The sequence below is a fragment of the Spinacia oleracea genome, chromosome 3 (genome assembly GCF_020520425.1).
Source record: "Spinacia oleracea cultivar Varoflay chromosome 3, BTI_SOV_V1, whole genome shotgun sequence".
Classification (NCBI taxonomy): domain Eukaryota; kingdom Viridiplantae; phylum Streptophyta; class Magnoliopsida; order Caryophyllales; family Amaranthaceae; genus Spinacia; species Spinacia oleracea.
Genome location: NC_079489.1, coordinates 95,991,018 through 96,011,309, shown reverse-complemented (window position 1 = coordinate 96,011,309; position 20,292 = coordinate 95,991,018). Strand labels below are relative to the sequence as shown.

Sequence of the window (20,292 nt, the reverse complement as noted above, 5' to 3'; positions counted from 1 at the left end):
GTTAACTTGGCAAAACTTCTAAAACATCATTTTAGGCCTAGTAAGAACATGACTGAACAGTAATTGAATATCCGAGCCCTTGTATTTTGCTTGTTGAATCATTATTTGCTGTCGAATAACAATGGTGAGTTCGGTGACATAAGGTTGATCCCCTTGATTAGCCAGATGGAAAGTTGCTATTCTATCATGCCGTTGGTCGTTGCCGAGACTTTGCTGAGTGCGGATGAGCTGAAGAAGGATGCCAAATCTGAACATTTTAACGGAAGCCCCCTATTACTGCAGGTAATCAATTTTTTCCTTTGCGCACGCATACGCCACTTTTGCATATTTTTTGCCTGGGGCTGAGTTTCAGCGCCCAGGGCTGGGCGCTGGAATTTTCGGCGCCTGGTCCTAGGCGTTGAAACTGCGCCCCAGGAACCGTTTTTTTCTTTCTTTTCATTCTTTTGATTCAATCGTACATGTTTTTGCAGATTTGGCTTGCGGAACGGCTTAGACTTTTGGAAGCTCCTGCCGATCCTAAACATTATCGCCCTATAGCCTTGGGTAACCGAAAATACTTGCACCAAGGCCAGGACGAGGCCGAATGGACCTCCTTTTTTACTTATGGAATTTGTTCTATTAAGTGGGTGGTACCATGGTGGGGTTTGACTACTATGACAGGGGGTTCTGATGTATCGGTTTATGTTTCTTTGTTGGGGCTGTCTCGTCCCATTTATATTTTCCCTTACCGAGTCATGCGTCAATATGGTTTAAGGCAGACTATCCCCTTTTCTGATACGGTACCACCTAAGGTAGCGGCCTTTTCACAAACACGGGTCCTAGCGTGGGCTAAGTATTATGATAGTCTCCCGCGTTGGGCCGTTGCTACAAATGGCTTTGTGGGTCTTTCTGAAAACTACAAGTTGTGGATGAGCTCCGATGATAAAGATGTGAGGACCGAGGCTCGAAATGGGGAGCCGGCTGAGCTTTTGATACCTCGTATTCGTATTAAGTATGAGGGTCCTGATTCTGCCAAACCTCATACCTATAGTATTAAGACTGTGAAAGCTCGTCCTGATCGAAAGCGAAAGGAAGTTCCTCCCCGTTCCAGTTTCAGGCCTAAAAAGATGCCTAACATGAAGGGGCATGATGTTGTTAAAAGAAATGCAAGCTCTCGCGGAGATCGTCGACGGAACAATGTATGGGTTAGGAAGGCTCAGCCGCCTGTAGAAATAGTGGCTAGTCTAATTGATGATAATAATCCTTCTCCCACCATTGCCTGTGCCCTTGAGGCTGAGCGGGCTATAACTGAGAATGTTTCTGAAGCCTTGGCATCTTTGGAAGTTAGTGTCCAGGAGCCGGTTCTTATGGAGATTGATATTGGGGCAGCGCAGTAGACTGTGGGGGTGGATCCTGCGAACATTGCCCTCTACAAGACTTTATTTGATGATCCGGAAGAACTAGAGTAGTGTAGTTCTTGCTAGGGTGTAGGTGCCCTCTTTTTATTTCAGTTGTGTTTGTTTTTATTCCTAGCACTTTGTTTTCCTTCTTATTATTTCTCAAATAAAGGCGTATTTTTATTTTTTATTTTCATTTATTTTTGTTTATCCTCTTTTTTATGTATTTTATATGTCTAACACTTTTTTGCACAAAGGATATTTGTTTTTTTTATTGGACCGAATCCTTGGTAAGGATTGCCTACGTATCTTGTCAGAATCAGGTCGCGCGTAGTTCTAGCTTTTGAATAAGTTCTAGGATGCCAGATTTTAATAGATATGCCCTGCGGTGGTAGCATATTACTTAACCGGTCAAATGAGTGAAGTATTATTATTATTTTCGTCTGCCGTTTTTTTTGCCATAGGTCGCGTAAAATTCGACTAATTTGTATAGCTATATTCTTGGTAAACCTATTTGGATACGTACTGTACCCCCCAAGTGTTCGTTATTTTTCCGTTGTGTGCGGATAAAATGACGAGCACTTTCGAAAAGGAAATTTTGGCAGGCAGAGAGTTTCAACGCCCAGGCTGGGGCGTCAGAAATTTCGGCGCCCAGCCCTGGGCGCTGAAAATGACCTGGGCGGTCAATTTTTGACGCTTTGCTTCACATGTTCTTGCATTTATTTCTTTTTTTGTGCCTTGATATTTGCTCGTATATTAAAGTTCATTTTGAGGCTATTTTGGAGGCTTTTTTGACTGTTAGCGTGAAATGCATTTTTGTCCGGATTAATTTTTTTCTATTTGTGACTCGAAACAGTTTTGAAAATGGAGTTAGGGTGCGGAAGTTATGAAGATCTTCGTGTAGGCTTTTGAGTGGGCTGAGGTGCGTGTTGATGCCGGGGGCGGCGTTTATTTTTGTGAGTTTTTTTTTTTTAGCAACATTTGTATTGTTTGAATTTTGACTTCCTTTTGATTTCTTTGGGTTGCATGGGTTAGACCCTCATATTGTGGCAATATGATAATGTGGTTCTTTTGGGGTTTGATGAATTTCGATGTCACGATTCAAGACCGAGTGGGCCTTGTTTATTGGGCCTAGAGTGGGCCGCCTCTTTATTTTTTGTATTTTGCAAGTACATTTGGTGTTTATTTAGTGTTAAAGAAAATTTTTAGGAGAAATATTACGCCTTTATTGATTCGGAAAGTAAGGAAAACACACTGAAATAAAATTGACCCATATTCTAAGGGGCCTTAGGACCATCTAAAGTCTCTATTATTTTTTCTATCAATCTAAAGAACTACTAGGCGCTTTTTTTTACTAATGGTGCTCTATATGGCTCAAGCCTGGGGTTTAGTCTCATAAAACTTCGGTCCTTCACCGGTACTCATCTTGAATTCCATTCCTTTTGCATTGACCCACTGATATGTTTTCACCCATCCGTTCTCGACCACTTCTAGTGTTGATGCAGGAGAGATTAACCGGGTTGGATAAAAACCTTCATCTTGTAAAGCTAGGGTAGTCATCACAGTCTCGTTCTCCATAGGCCTCGATTCGTTAAACAATGTCCATAGAGCCTGGTTGTCCAATATTTCAGCTGTTTTAGTCTTGGTGAGGTGGGGTGCCTCATCCAAGGTGTGGCAGTCATGGAAAATTTCAAATCCGGGTTTTAGCAAGCCATCCTGAACGAAGGGTTCAGGGAAATCACAGCATGGGTGTTCTTCTCCTTCCCGAACGAACATCCCGTTAAGGGTCCTTTGATACGGGGGAAGGAGGGTGGTTTGTTTGGCCTTTTTAAGGCGTAGCCTAGACAGGCGGTCAACAATATCTTCCTCCGTTGGTTCATAGCCTAAGCCAAAGGGAGTAGATTTGTTGGGAAAAGGATGGAATGTGTATTCCTTCTTCCTTATGCCCAATGGGGTTCCTGGGAAATAACCTTGAGCTAACAACATTCTAGGGATGACTCGGGATGCATGCGGGTCTAGGAACGCAGGATCATAATCTTCGATGAACGGGATTGCTTCTTCCATTTGAAACCCATAAAGGTCGTCTGCAGTTTCGGCCGTTCCAACCATAGTACAACTGACGTCGAGAGGAGGGGCGCGGATTTCTAGTATTACCCCGTTATGGTTAAGTTTAACCATTTGGTGCAAGGTAGAAGCCACACCTCCTAAGTCATGGAGCCAAGGTCGCCCCAAGAGGAGGTTGAAAGTGGGCTTGATGTCGATTATTTGAAACTCCGTGGTGCGTGCCACAGGCCCGGTTTGTATGGTAAGGTTGATTTTTCCCAATACAGGCCTTCGGGAGTTATCATAAGCTCGTACCCCTTGCGTGGAGGTTTGGAAGTCATCGTTTCCTAGCCCCTAGCAATGGGCGGTTCGCAATGGGCAGACATTAACCGCCGAACCGTTATCTACGAGCGCTAGAGGGATGTTTTGTCCTTTGCATCCAACCACTAGATAAAGGGCTTTATTGTGAGCACCCCCCTCTTTGGGCAAGTCTTCGTCAGTGAAAACTATGGCCTTTTCTCCAGCATCTCTCGTGACATGGCTAACCAATGAGTCAGGTGTGATATCTGTAGGTACTGAGATGAGGTCAAGTGAGCGAATAAGCTTTTCGCGGTGTTCCATTGAAGTACACATGAGATCCCAGATGGTAATCTCGGCCTTGGTTCTTTTTAGTTGTTTCAGGAGAGGATTTTCAATGACTTCTGCGACGGTGGCGTGCCGTCCATTCTCAGGAGTTTGCCTAACCGGGATGTCGCCCATAGGAGGTGGGTGAATATCCAGTTGGTATATTCTTCCGGATCGGGTGAGGTTGTCGACCTCGGGCTCCTGAGGGGTGGTGTCAATGAGAGCATACCCGGGCTAAGTTTCAGTGAAGAGGTCCTGGCCCGACACTTGAGATAGGTAAATATCTTCAGCATCATCATTCCACACACCGCACACTTCTCTCTCGATTCGATCCATAGGGACCACAGCGAGTGGTGCACCTTGAGGTGTAATATACACCGTGGGGTCGAAATTCTCTGGTTGGTCGAGAGAGATGTGACAAGAGCCGATTGGGCTCTTGTTGTTGTTGGGTTTGCCAATATTAGGGAGAGGTATCACTTCATCCTCTATCATGTCCTGGATCGTATGCTTTAGATTCCAGCAGTTTTCAGTGTCATGCCCATTTCCTTGATGGAATTTGCAGTAAGTACCTTCGATCCAATATTTGCTTTTGACAGGAGGGTTATGGGTGGGGCCTATAGGTCTCAACTTTCCTTGATTGGTTAGTATTTCAAAGGCTTGTATCAAAGTCGACCCGAGTGGGGCAAACTTTCGGTCTCGGACCCATCTTCCAGGGCTTTTTCGGGCGGGAGTCTCTTCTACAGCATGGACTTCTTGGGCTTGGGATGTGTTACCCCGATTATAGGTGTTGTTCTTATATGTGGGTTTGCTTTGTATGGTTTTGGCGAGGTCGTCCTCGATCTTTATTCCCACATCATAAACTCTTTTGAAAGTGTCAAGTCCCAGGTACCTAAGGTGTTGTCTGTAAGCCGGGTCCAGGTTGTCAATGAATTTTTGGACCAATTCTGTTTCGGGAGGCCTATTGATTAGCTGGGCCGCCTGATCCCTCCATCTAGCAAAGTAGGTCGTGAAACCCTCATTTTTCTTTTGGAAGAGAACTTCCAGCTTGCGCATGGTGACTTGAAAATCCATGTTCGACGAGTATTGCTTGATGAAGACATTGACAAAGTCTTCCCAAGTGGGGAAGAGCTTAGGGTCCTGGTGATAGTACCATTTGAGCTGCACAGGTTCCAAGGACAAAGGAAAGGCAGGTAAATACATGGACTTGTCCACGCCTTTCAAGTTCATGGCATTCACAAAGCTCAGTAGGTGGTCACGGGGGTTGTCCGTGGCCTTGAACTTTGGTAAGTCAGATGAACTGAACTTTTCTGGTAGTTTGCCAGGAAAAGGTTCAGGATCGAGGGAGAAGTATTTGCTCCCCATGGTTTGCTGTAGGACCATTTTTTCAATCCTCTTCTCGTTATCGAGGTCATTTTTGGCTTGCGCAGCCGCTAAAGCTTCATTTTCCATTTTCAGTTGGCCCATAAGTTGGGTCATTTGGACCATCTGGTCTCGCAAATCTTCGATGGACATGTTTGAAGGTGCGAATCGAGGTTGGGGAAGCGGAGATCCTTGAAATGAGGGACGACGGACGGAGCTTGGAGTCACTAAACCTGATGCTGGTGATGTATCTTCGAGACGCACTAACCGTTGATTCCCTGATCGGCACCAAGTGGCAGGACCAGTCCTAGGCATAAGATAAGCTAAAGTTTAGGTTCCCAAAGTTTCAAGCATTACTTAGTATAGACTTCGATTCTCTAAATTGGTTTTTCACTCTCTCTTTTGTCGATACACTTTTTGGTTTTTTTTTTTATTTTGGTCATTCTTTGGATTTTCGAAACACGTCTGGATATTAGGAATAGTGAGAGGTTAAGGGGTGAGATCAAATGTGGGGGGCTTATCACACACATAGCTAGAGAGTTGTGTCAGGGAGTTACCTAGATGTGATGGAACCAATTCCGGGGGAGTGGACTTTCACTATTAAGAATATGAAGTAGGCAAGCTTCATTTCTGAGTTTGCTGATAAGAGAGGACGTAAACGGTATAGTTGGTTAGTAGCCAAGCAACACCTTTGTGTCCTCCCGCACCCGGACATCACCCAGACTGTAGGGGCCGCCACCACTTGGGAGGTACCCTTTATACCTTTGAACCCCGGTGACCAACCCATTAGCTTTGAGCAACCAGAAGGCGTGTTAGTGTCTCCTCCATTCCTACATCTGAGAGACCCTCTTAGCTTCTTCTTCTACCTCTACTGATGATTACTTGTCCATAACTTTAGAGAGGTTAGAGATTTTGCAGATGAGGAACCTAGAGGAGAATGAGTACCAAAGTTATGTAGCCCAACGGTTGTTCACTCAGCAGGTCGATAATGGAAATATTGCCCCATACCTTAACTACCCAAACCGACCAGTTCAAGAAGGTCCAGTGCCCGGATGGCAACATGGTCAGCCCACCTACCCTTATTGGCAAGTCCTTGAGAGTCTGATTCCTAGGTCCGAGCAAGTCTCCTACCCACCATATGACTATAGACAACCGGGGGGGGGGGGGGGAGTAATCCAATAGATGATCCGTGTTAGGTTATGATACATATGACAAAACATAAATCATGCGGAAAACCTTAATGCCAGGAAACATATTATTTACACATAATTAGTTAGCATAATTTAGGTGCATACACTTTGTAGCGTGCCCTCCCTAGCTGCGCCCGAAGCGAACAAGAACAAGTCTTTAGGACTCCAAGTGCCGCCCCTCCGTAGATAGTCCACAGTACGTCCGAATCCGCCTTAAGATTGACCAACTAGAATCGCCCTTAAGGTACTATAATTTTCGGCTAGTTATGGGCAAGAATGTGACATATTTTTCTGCTCAAAAATCACTGTTTTATTGTATGAATACTTGTTGAGAAACTCGTGTATAAATTTATGACCCTAGGTGTGAGGGGGTCGAAAAAGCACGAGGCTAATGCGTGACCTCGTCCCTCGTGGGTGTGACGATTCTTTTTATTCAATCAAGTGTAATTGGATGTTCTGTGAGTTTACACCCAATTGACTAGTAATATAGGAGTCGCCATTCAGTTTTTAACGACAATGAGAAAAACTGACAAAACCCGGTTATCGTGACATAAAGGGAGTGCAATTATGCTTGACCACGACGGCCGTAGGTTCCCTTGTGATCCCTGGTGTGGGGATCTCTCAACATACACCCGCAAGGTAGAGATTGAGGGTTCGGGGGACTGTAACTACCGAGAGGAGTACTTCGCTCGTCGATAACTCCAAAGGCAGGATATCCTTACTAGCTCAGCATAAATAATTGAAGGGACATGCGTTAACTATTAAACTAGTTTGAATTGATTTTAGCAATATGCAACATATATTACTAGATCGATCGTGATTATCTGATTTAAATAGTATTAAGGGACCTAGCATGATAATTCAATTTCCCAAAAATATTATATTTTTTAGGCGTGATAGAACAATCAGATTTAGTTAGTTTAACAGTTCATAAAAAGGGCGAGGAAAGCAATTAAATCATCGAGAAGGGGCATATTACGACGCACCCTTGAGAGGTGCGTCACGGTTCTCAGAAAACTAACCACTTTGACTTTGCTATTTCTCCTTTTTATTTAACGAATCTCAATTATGGGACAGGATACGTTCTGTTCGATTTATGGATCGATTGCGACATAACGCGTGAACAGTTTCGCAGCGTGAGGCTTAGGCTAAGGGTTGGAGTCAATACTCAGAATATAATTGTGTGTTGTGTGTGTTCTTTTCACGTCGAATTTGGGGCTGTATTTATAGAGAAGAGTTCGTGGAAAGATAGAATTGCAAAGTTCTAATCCACAAAGAATTAGGAAAAAAACACGTACCCAGGTATTTTCAGCGCCCAGAGCCAGGCGTTGAAAATAGGGTCTGGGCTGTTTTCTTTAGTCAGATTCGGATTCCTGAAATCCGTAGAGTTTGAGACTTAATCGAGCTTTTTAGTGCGTATTAACCTTGTGACGGGATGCGTCTGGGCCCGTTACGAACTCTAGGCTCGTTAGGATTTTAATTAATACGTAACTCTTATTTCCGAATCATATTAGGAATAGGATTCTCGCAGTTTTCTATCTCGTTTAGGATTTACGTTGGAGTGCAACACCTAATTCTGATAGGTTTCTATCTTTTATGACTTGCCACTTTTAGAAGCTACCCTTTACGGTAGTTACTATTTTTAGCAGGTTTCCATAAATAGCAGCTTTCTATAAATATCAGGTTTCGGGTGAAATGAAAAGGGGAATTGAGATTCGTTTATTTTATAGGAGATGCGTTGTCAAGTGGAGATTTATGCTTTCATCATCGAACCTTTCCCATTCGGGAATGGGGACAAAAGTAGGTGTCTACAGTTAGCCCCCACTTTGACTGAGTCTTGGAATAAGACGACGGTCAAAGTATTAGACGGAGTGCGTCACACAAGCCATGGTGTATGTGACCTATTTTGCGAGGGTCTCACGAGCCCCCGAGTGATAACATTTGACTTAAGGGTCATCACTTGAAGTGTCGACATATCCCTCACGTGTCATTGGGATTTGTCAACTGATAGTATAGAAACTTCCTCACTTTGTCATAGGGAGTAGCTACAGATGTTTTCGAAATCAAAGCTATAAAGTGTAATTGGGCCTGGCCAAGCCCAATCACGAGGTAAAAATGTTTTTAAAGATTCTCATTTTCAGGGCTAGCTAAACGAGAAAACCCCCTTGTTTTTATGGGACGTAAAACGAAGGAAAATCCAGCACATCGCTCTTTTTTTGGAAAAAACGGAAAACCAATCCTTTTAATTTTGGAAAAGGGAAAACCAGAAAAAGTTATAGCTGCAGCGACTAAGGACCTGCACGGTTAATGATGCAGACCCCGCCGGCTAAAGATGGCGAGCCTGTCCGCTAAGGGTGGACACCCCGTCCGATAGAAGTGGACGAATCTGTTTTGAAGTTTGTTTGCTTCTTTTTGAAAATAAGGACCTACGTGGTTTGTGACGTAGACCCCGCCGGCTAAAGATGGCGAACCTGTTTCATTTTGTTTTTGAAGACTTCATTTTTGGAAAACTGAGGACCTGCGCGGCTAGTGACGCAGACCCCGCCCGCTGAAGGTGGGCGAGCCCTGTCCGCTAAGGGTGGACGTCCCTGAATTCGTTTTTTCGATTTGGGAACTCGCGCGGTTGGTGACGCGATCTTGCCGACTGAAGATGGACAAGTTCCTATTTCTTTGGTTTTTTGTGATTTCTTTTGAGAATTTATTTTTTATCCATTCTTGCAAGAGCGAATTCTTTCGAGGGATGCTCGATTTTAGTTGTAACCTGAACGTGGGCTGACAACGTGTTCAGACGGACCTTTGTCTTGCGACCGTCTGCTTTTGTGGTCTTGAGCTAATCTTTATGGCTCAATTTTTGCCACCACTTGGTTTTTGATCAAAGGACCATGTACAAGTGTCAATGACGACCTTTCCCTGAGGTCGAACCTGTTCTTTTTGAGATATCCAAACATGATATGGTGTATGGCGCAGTCCGAGAATGTGATTTTGATCGTGCGCTCCTTGTTGAAGTCTATTTTTTCGCAAGCCCCCAAGCACTGGGGCTCGTCGGTCGTTTCTTCGCATCTTGTAATCATGTTTGGGGTCATGCTCGTATGTGCGAGCGACCTTTTACAAAGGCCCACTGTCGCAGCCCATCGCTGAGCCTGTCGCGCGCGCCAAGCCTTGGCTGGGCCTGGTCGAGGCCTTGGATTGTTTTTGGATGCGTGTGGCTTGATGGGCGTTGGCCTGGCTTCGTGCTGGGCTTTCGTCTAGCAAGCCTCGTCCGATGCTAATTCGTACAATACGCTTTCCGATTAAATTCCCGATTCCGGAATTTATTTCCGATACGAACAATATTTAACATTTCCGATTCCGGAATTAATTTCCGTTTCCGGAATTATTTTCCGATTCCGATAATATTTCCGATTCTGACAATATTTCCGTTTCCGGCAATATTTCCGATTCCGGTAATATTTCCATTTCCGATAATATTTTCCGATACGTACCATGTTTCCGTTTCCGGCAACATCTACGACTTGGATAATATTTATATTTTCGATACGATCTATATTTCCGTTTCCGGCAATATCATCGTTTCCGGAGTATTCATTTCTTGCCTTTGACGATCTCAGCTCCCACTGAAACCAAGATCCGTCGATTCCGAATATCCATAGATTGAGTATTTAATGCCATTAAATACTTGATCCGTTTACGTACTATTTGTGTGACCCTACGGGTTCAGTCAAGAGTAAGTTGTGGATTAATATCATTAATTCCACTTGAACTGAAGCGACCTCTAGCTAGGCATTCAGCTCACTTGATCTCACTGAATTATTAACTTGTTAATTAATACTGAACCACATTTATTAGACTTAATATTAAATGCATACTTGGACCAAGGGCATTATTTCCTTCAATCCGGCCATTAGATACGGAAACCTAGTGCAGAATCCCCATGCCCTCACTTACTGAGGAGCAACAGATGATGCATTGGGGCCACTACGGGTGGCCCAAAGGGTACGAGGATAGAGGATACGGTTCACAACCTATCCCTTGGAGTTCTTATGAGGGTTGGCAGCCTCCTACTTCATCTTCCCAGGACCATACACAGCAGTGACTCCGAGGACAGAGTCCATCTTAGCTTGGGGGGAGTTTGTGTGTCTTAGGCCATCATTGGACTTCTTGTTTGGTGTAGGGTAGTTAATGGTCCTTTCTTCTTTTTGAGTGACTTTGTGCTATGATTGCCTTTTGTGTTGCATGGTTGTTGTATGAGTGTTTGCTTGTTTGATGGTGGTTGATCGAGTTTGTGTTTGTGCTTGTGATGTGTTTGTTGGTTGGTTGGTTCATTTTTGGTTTGCTAGGATGTTCATGTTTTTGTGTTTTTATCTTCGTTGTTTTGTTTCACTAACATTACTAACGATTTTGTGAGTGTGTTTTCCTTTTTTCCTTCTTTCTTTTTATTTTTCTTCCCCCTCTTTTCCCTTAAATCCAAATCCCTTAAATCCAAACACATTTATTTTACTTTTGTGCAATTGCACATTTTTCTCAAATTTTCTTGATTAGTTTATTTTATTTTATGCAATTGCATGTTTTTCTTAGTTTTCCCCCAACCCAAAAAAAATATAAAAATAAAAGTTAGGTGTACATATTCCATTTTTATTCTTTTTCTTTCCACTAGTTTAGCTTCTAGGGTCCGCCTCCGATGATGAAATTTAATCACATGTGTGCTTTTAAAGAAAATTCATTTGAAATTCGTGTTTGAAAACCCACATTGTGCTTACTTGGAATTAATGGTTTGTGGTTTGTTTGGTCTCCCCCGACTCACCTTGTATTAGTAGCTTACGTGCTCGTGAAATTTTCTTGAGCCTATTGTGAATGTTACGTAAAATACGGTTTTGCTTTTCATGAGTGCTTAGGATTTTCTCCTCATTGTGATTGAATTCATGAGTTTGCTTTGGTTCCTATTTGAGACTTATGATCCTTGATACGGGGAAATGATTGATTCCTTTAGTTTTAGAGCCAAATTTTTAGGAAAATTATTTTTCACTTTACGTTCTCCCCTAGGATTACCAATGTTGAGCCTTGTTCGTTTTTTGTTAGCCATTGTGACATCTTAAGCTTGGTTCGATTTTACATTCTAGGTATGATTTGATTTGAAGCAAATATAGAGAATGGAGTGAAATAAGGAAATTTTGGGTTCTACACATGTATAAATGTACAGAGTATATATTTTAGCTTTCTAGTTCCTTCTCTTTATTTATTCAGAAAAAAAGAAGAATCAAAATAAAAAAAAGAGAGAAAAAGGAATAGGAAATCGAGAAAATTACGAAATTTGTTATTTAGTTTCGAATAAAAAGGTCTTGGTTTTGTTGTTGGCTTGGATTGTAATCTCATTGATAGTGGATGTTGTTGGTATATATGCATTTTTTATTTTTGAGCTCCAATTCCCCAAATGACATATTTCTTGCCCTTAGGACCTTAGCCTTCCCTATTTCAAGGATTTCATTATCCTCGTATCGTTTCACTTATGAGTGGAGAAAGGCAATAAGCAAATTCGTGGAAGGAAAATCACTTGAGTCGACATGATTTTTCTAGATTGAGTGTTGTTAATTGATTTTGCAACCCTTAAGCAGTTGAGCGACTCTCTTGTTTTTACTTTGCACAACTAAAGTGAGAAACTACTTGTACATAATCGAGTCAAGCTTGGGGGAGAATTGTGGTAAGATTGGTTGTTTAGTTCCATGTGTTGCATTTGTGGTGGTTTTGTAAAACTTATGATTTAATGATTTTCAAAATGATCTCAATGTTAGTTTTTGAAAAGTTATGGCACTTGTGATTCCCGAGGAGGGCACTTTCCAACTGCTTTGAGGTTCGTGTGTATTGCTTGGGGATAATAAATTTGCAAGCTTGGGGGAGTTTGATAAGTGGGTTTTTAACCCACTAAGGATGGTGTTTTTAGGTGGACTTTAGTGTTAGTTTAGTGGATTTTTATCTCTTTTTCCTTACTTTCTCCATTTTTCTTACTTTTCTTAGTTTCATTAGTTTTTATAGTTTTTAGGCCATTTTCTACTTTGTTTTTCTTTGTGTCCCTTGTTTCCTTTCCCTTTGTGTAGGTATTTGGTGATCCACGAGCATTTTGAAGAGCCAAAGAGCCAAGAAAATAGCCGGAGAAGCAGGAAAAGCCATCACTAGTAGAAAAATCGCCATGTGCTCCCTTTCAAGTGCGGCTCATTTAGTAAATTGGCAGCACTTGAGAGCACCCAAAAAAAAAAAAAAATTTTCGCAAGTGCGGGCTCATTTTAAAAAATTGGCAGCACTTGACTTTAAGTGCGGGTTTTAAACTCAAGTGCGGGCTCAATTTACAAACGAGCCGCACAAAATATTTCTAAAAATAATTCCCAACATTTTTTCTTTTCCCGCTTCTCCTCTCCTTCCTCTTCTCTGGTTTCCCTAAAACCTACTCTCACCTTCCCCTCTCTGGTTTCCGGCTCCTGGTTTCTCTTCTCTTCCCCTCTCCGGTTATCTGGGCAGGAAATCAATACTCACAACACACACCACACTCCCACCGCCGCATCGCCGCAGCTGCTCCCCACCGCCGCGTCGCCGATGTTTCCCCCCCACTACATAATTTGTCCTCTTCCTTCCGCGGCCGCAGCACAAAGGCGTCGCTCCTCCTTATCTCATATAGGTTTGTAATTTAAATTTAGTTATTTGTTTCCTATAAGCTTGTTACTGTAATGACGAATTGATAAGGAAATGACGAATTAGCTGTAACTGGAAATCTATATAAGCTTAGCTTGTTATGAATTCTTGTAAGATTTCTTTGGTTTACTTATGAATTGGGTTTACACAAATATGACTTAGGTTCATCACTTTTACCAATATTTTTTTTAATTGCTCTTTCTAAATTTGTTTACTATTGTTTTTGTTTGTCAATACTCGAAGAATAGTGCTGCAATTGCACAAAATAATCAAATATTACCTGTTTATATATTAATCAAATTAGCTAGGAAAGCCGTGTTTTAGTTGTGTTTGCAAGGGTGATTGTAGTGGTGTATTGAATGTAGTATGTAGTCGTCAGGGGAGCCGTGTTTTGCTGTTGTTGCAATGGTGAGTTGGTGACTGTAGTGGGGTGCGCAAAGCAGTAGTTAGGGAAGCCGTGTTTTAGTTGTTTTTGCAATGGTGCCTGTAGTTAGGTGCAGAATGTAGTAGTCAGGGAAGCCGTGTGTTGGTTGGTTTTTCATTGGAGATTGTAGTGGGGTGTGTAATGTAGTATAGGAATGAGGTTTTTTTTTTATTTGTATCATGTTTTTATTCCTGGCCTCTGGTGGATGAATGTAAAAACTAGTGGGATTTATTTTGAAGAAAATAAATATTAAAGCGATTAAGTTAACTGGTTATGAAGCCTGAATCAGAGCTAGAGTTTGACTGATGATTGAAGAAAGATTGGCTCTACACTGTCATCTTTTGGTGAGCCTTACTTGTCTGACAAACTCTTCAGAGATTGGCAATTGTATTTGCAGTGACATAAGCTATAATGTTATGAACAATGATACATTCCTGAATTTTCAGGTGTCATAGAGCTGCTAGAAACTGCAGGGAAGAGCTGAACTAAGACTCATGAATTCTGAGATGCTTAAGCCAATACGCATTGCATTTAGCATTCTTGATAAGTGTGGGTGCCTAATACCTTGTAGGATCTAATGCTGTTGAATGTGTTCAGGTAATCAATCAAGCTTCTTATGCGTTTCCAGTTCATTTAAGTTATCATGTTGTTCCTGACTTAATTCCTTTTGTATCATTAGCCCTTCATTTTGTGTGCTGTATTGCTTTGTCGTTGTGTGTGAAACATGATAAATCATTAGATCCACTAAACAACAAGGCATTTGAGGCATCATGCATGTAGTTCAGAGTATTCAGTATGCATGAACTGCCATTTTGTACGAGTCTACTGAGAACGGTTAGAGGTGTTGGTGACCACGATTTTGTCCTTGTAAATATGGTTCATTTGGATATTGAGAATACTGTTTTTTTGTGAGTGAAATTATGATTTGTTACCTTCATTTCTAATGTTTTCTTTTATCCAGTTGACAGCATGTTCTGTTTGTGTTCTACAGTTTATGAGTGGATTGTAAGATCTCAATCTTTGGTGCCAAGTACCAGTTCATGTTCTGTTGTGTTTCCCAGTTGACCTTTTTCGAGCATAATTTTGAGTTTAGCAGTAATAAGCCAAAAAATAACATAGAATTAACTACGTATTAAAAAAGGTTTTGGATCTTTTGATCAATGAAAATCAGTATAGTTGGTCTTGACCAGTCTACAATTTTGCATGGACTGTTTTGAAATATCTTAAATTTTGTTCTAAATATTTTACAGCAATCCTTGTAAATTTGTTGCTCTTTAAACTGTTAATTTTCTCAATGTGAAAATCACAATGGTTGAACCTTAAGAATTTGTTTGATAATTTTCCTTTCGCATTTTCTTCCATAGGTGCATAATCATGACCAAGCATGACAGTCATTGATTTCATTTCACCTTTTCTCTTGATTAATGTAGGTGGATAAAATATCGATATTAAAACAAACACTCACGGTAGTCTTTGAAACATAAATCTAAGTGTATTACACATGTCAAGGGTTTAAAATACTCATTTAGGTTCACTAGTTGACTAAAGTAGGTGAGAATGAGTATTTGAAACATATATCTAAGTATATATTACACATCTAAAGGGTTTTAAATACTTATATAGGTTCATTGGTTGAAAGTTAGAACCGAAATAAGCCATTTTAGTCAAAATGTGGCCTATAATGATTCAACAAGTCTTAAATGTGCATAATTTGACCAAAGTACGTGAGAATGAGCATCTGAAACATAAAATTAAGTATGTTAAACATAGAAAGACTTTAAAATACTCATTTAAGTTCATTAGTTGAAAGTTGGGATCGAAATTAGCCATTTTAGTCAAAATGTGACCGATAATGAACTAACAAAGCTTAAATTTGCATAACTTCACCAAAATGGTGAGAATGAGTCATTGAAACATAAAACTAAGTGTATTAAACATGGAAAGACTTTAAAATACTCATTTAAGTTCATTAGTTGAAAGTTGGGATCGAAATTAGCCATTTTAGTCAAAACGTGATCGATAATGAACTAACGAAGCTTAAATGTGCATACCTTCACCAAAATGGTGAGAATGAGTCTTTGAAACATAAAACTAAGTGTATTAAACATGGAAAGACTTTAAAATGCTCATTTAAGTTCATTAGTTGAAAGTTGGGACCGAAATTAGCCATTTTAGTCAAAATGTGGCCGATAATGATCAAATGAGTCTTAAATGTGCAAAACTTCACCAAAATGGATGAGAATTAGTATTTGATCTATAAAACTAAGTGTATAAAACATGTACAGACTTTAAAATACTTATTTAAGTTCATTTGTTGAAAGTTGGGACCGAAATTAGCCATTTTAGTCAAAATGTGACCGATAATGAACTAACGAGGCTTAAATGTGCATAACTTCACCAAAATGGGTGAGAATGAGTCTTTGAAACATAAAACTAAGTGTATTAAACATGGAAAGACTTAAAAATACTCATTTAAGTCATTAGTTGAAAGTTGGGACCGAAATTAGCCATTTTAGTCAAAATGTGACCGATAATGAACTAACGAGGCTTAAATGTGCATAACTTCACCAAAATGGATGAGAATGAGTCTTTGAAACATAAAACTAAGTTTATTTAACATGGAAGGACTTTAAAATATTTATTTAAGTTCATTAGATGAAAGTTGGGACCGAAATTAACCAATTTTATTATTATACGGTTCATTATTTCTTTATTATGAACAAATTAAGTCTTAATTTATTGTACGATTCAATATTTATAATATAACTAAAGTGTATATATATTTTTTGATGGTTGATCTTTTTAAGGTATTCAATAATCCGAGGGAGCGGCCTTTCACCTTTGAGGAAGATAGATGAAGTTCGAGAAATGTTGGCAAACTTCATTACCACTACGTGATTGTCTTTGATATTTTCTTGTACTGAATCTTAAATTATGGATGCTAGCTAGTTTTTCATATGATTGTAATGTAATCGACTTTTATACTTACAATTATATACTATTTAATTTAATTATCTATATAATTGGATACTTTTTATATGACGTATGGAGGTTAATCCGTGACGTGGTCCAATTGTAATATGTAGCAGGGAAATTGGTTGTACAACAAATCTAGATTAAGTGCGGCTCATTTATATGCCAAGTGCGGCTGATTTTTATGCTTGTGCTACCCAATTCTATGTCAAGTGCGGACTCATTTTCAAATTTGGCAGCACCAAATATGTCAAGTGCGGGCTCATTTTCAATATTGGCAGCACCAACTATGTCAAGTGCGGGCTAATTTTCAAAATTGGCATCACTAAATATATCAAGTGCGGGCTCATATTCTAAAATTGGCAGCACAAAATATGTCAAGTGCGGGCTCATTTTCCAAATTGGCAGCACTTGAAACACCAAGTGCTGCCAATATTTTGGCAGCACTTGAGAAACATCAAGTGCGGGCAGGCCATGTGCTGCACATGTAAAAGCCCGCACTAAACCCCTTAAAATGAGCCCGCACTTGAGGTTTTTTCCTCTAGTGCAAGGAGTCGAACTTGTGCACAACTGCCATACTAAAACAAGCATAACTTTTTTTCTACCTAATATTTTCTTGTGATTCAAGTTGGAGAAGAAATCTTATTCCAAGAGCTTTCCAACGAGTGGTCACACGCCTTATTTGGACGAGTAACGAAGAAATTATGGCCATTTGAAGAAGGCTATGTTCGATTCTCCGCGAGAAAGCTCATCCCGCCCGCGACCGGAACCCATCCCGCCCGCGACAAGGCATCCCGCCCGCGACGAATTTCACCCCGGGCGGTATTTTTCTACTGGAAATTTTTGCTATTTTTGCCCAGCTCTCTCATCCCGCCCGCGACAATCCCGTCCCGCCCGGGACGACATGTTCTGCGATTTTTTATTTTGACGGATTCCCCAATGTTGGGGGGATTATTATCGTTTTTGGCTTAGAAGTTAGGGGACATTCTCTCATATTTTCAGATTCCCTCTCTAAAAAAGCACTTAGTTGGTTTAATTTACTTGCTTATTCAGATTAATCCTCCAATTCAAGATCAAGAATTAAGATTGTAATTCAACATTTTCAACAATTTCCTCCATTGAAGCTTCATTTGTAAACTATAACTTCTCTACTTTTTATTTCAATTAATCAAGTAGTGGTATTATTCATTTCTTGTTCTTACTTATTGATTTCCATCAATCTTTATCAACTTATCATCATGTATTGTTGATTATTGTTGTTCTTGGTTTGATTTTCATGGATTGTGAGTAGTAAATTTCTAGGGTCCGGGTGAACCCCTCTTTTGAGTCATGGACAATTGATTTATGCATGTGGGATTTTAGTTATTGTGGGACGTTTATTAGTTGATTGAAAAGGTTTTATTGCTAGTCTTCATGTTTGATCATCATTTAGACTTATTTATAGTCTCCTCAACCAAGGATCGAAAGATGAAATTGAGTTGTAGGCTCCCTTTTGATTGCTAAACTAAAAGACCATGAAAATAGGGCTTCCAAGTCTATGGGATTATATTGTCATCGTAACTTATGTTTTATTGCTTGAATTCATGTTTTGCACCATGAAAATAGGTTGTAGTTCATGATCTAGTACTATCCTTCCTAGCTCGATAGAGTAGTTAGGTTCCTTAGATGACTATCCACTAATTTATTCTCTAACATTGCTTCTAATGATCATGCTTTTGAACCGTTCATGATTAAATTGAGTGGTGTTGCCCGTACCTTAGTTTCTCTTAATTGAATTTTCATCCTTTAATTATCTTAGTTGTCCTAATTAGTGTAGAACTCTTAACAAATCAAAACACCCCCGACTTGACTTAGCTTTTATATTCGATAGCATTTGGTGGTTGATTCATAGCCTCTCTTGGGTTCGACCCTTTCTTACCCTTTCTACTTAGTTAGGAAGACCGAGTTAGGTTATTATTTGATAGGTTGACGACGCTCTATCAGTGACTGTATGTGACCAGATGCATATCCGGATCAGAGGTGCCATCATAGGCCAATATGTTAGGAGTCTTCGATCACTTTAGGTTCCTTAGGTGTATTCATTATGGATTCACAGAAAGAGTACTCATGTGCCTTAAAATCAGATTGTTCAATCCCTGCGGGATGTGATGTGTGGGTTCACAACGACTGGAAGATATTTTGTGACGCATGCCTACTTTAGGAGAGGTAATTTGAGCTTTCCCTCCAGTGGAGGGGTAGAAAGGATGGTCTTCCATGACGGGAGCCGATCCAGTGTCTGATAATTCGGACTCAGTCTCATATTGTTCGTGTCGTCCTGCTAACGGGTCCGGGGCGACAGAAGGATTTACTCGGGAAGCCGGCCGTGCCATCTGTTCTCGTCGAATAGGGAGGGCCCGATTATCCCGTTCCACAGCTGGACGCCTTGCAAAGGGACTGACACCTTTGTGGGCTATCGGACGAGAACTTTCTCCAGCCCTCCAAACATTAGACCTCAACGGCATTCTACTTATCCAATTGATGCCAAGGCTAAATTGTCCTCGTGGGACTGTCCTCTCACTATTGGTGTTGTAGATTAGCATGTTTGTCCGTATTTTTTCTTATATAGTGGTGCTCATTTGTTGTTGAAAAGTTTGGTTTCATTTGTTGCTGGAATCCGGCTAAAATCTCTTGCAGCGTCCCCACTGAAATCGGCAGGTCCAGGTTTTCATCCAGCACAGTGTCCTTTACACTAGGACTGAGATGTCCACCAAGAGGAGGTAACCCGGTGTCCGATTCTTCTTCACCGACTACTTTGACTTCCTAGACGCGATGTGGGGTATTCCCAACATGGGAAATTCGATTGGATTCTTCTATGTGGCATTGGCACCTCTCATGCGGACGCCTTTGTCCTGAGTAGTCCTCATGTCCCTCATCTTCAGATTGTAGATCTACCATGATACTGTACCTCCCCACAGGCGGCGCCAAATGTTGTGGGAAATTTGTTGGCGATGATGTGTCACCCTTTCCACGGAGGTATCAAGTATGCGCTGGCATGATCTTCCTGCAACCTGCAAAACAAGAATATTGCTGTAGGAATATTCCCTCCAATGACTAAGTAAGTATTGGCTAGAGACAGAAAGTAATTTCTAGAGAGAAGGTAGAGCAGAATAATTAAGGTAGGTAACAATAAATTGATTACCCTTTGCCTTGGGATCTGAACTATTTATAAGGCTAGAGTTTTGGAATTTATTCCCAGAACCCTAGCTATCTGATTGGCTAACCCTAGAGATGGGGACATGTGTCCTTATTAGGTTTTTTAGAAAAAGGGCTTAGTGTGCCTCTCTATACTGGGCTTCTAAGTAGTTGGGCTTATTTAGGTAAATCCCATTTGTCAGTTGAACATCCGCCTAGTAAGCATGTGAGGGCCACGTGTTGTTCTATGGTAGGTCCAAGGTGGACTTCTTTATTTGGGCCACATCACTCATGTTTTGCGGAATGGTTCTAATCACCATTAATGAGAAAGACTCATGACATCACTTTAATCTCTTAAAGTGTTCTCATGGTCAATCCGATACGAATTCCTATAAGTATCGATGCAAAATATTTTCGACATTCAAGCCTCATTTAGTTCAAGAAACTGAACTAT

General features: G+C 40.8%; 1 long non-coding RNA gene across 1 annotated transcript; it reads left to right on the top strand.

Annotated features, from left to right (window-relative positions):
* The first annotated feature begins 12,952 nt into the window (after positions 1–12,952).
* LOC110798327 (uncharacterized) lies at positions 12,953–16,736 on the top strand. Its single transcript, XR_002536055.2, has 3 exons — positions 12,953–13,256; positions 14,141–14,291; positions 16,502–16,736. It is a non-coding gene; the product is annotated as an uncharacterized lncRNA (long non-coding RNA).
* The last annotated feature ends 3,556 nt before the right edge of the window (positions 16,737–20,292 follow it).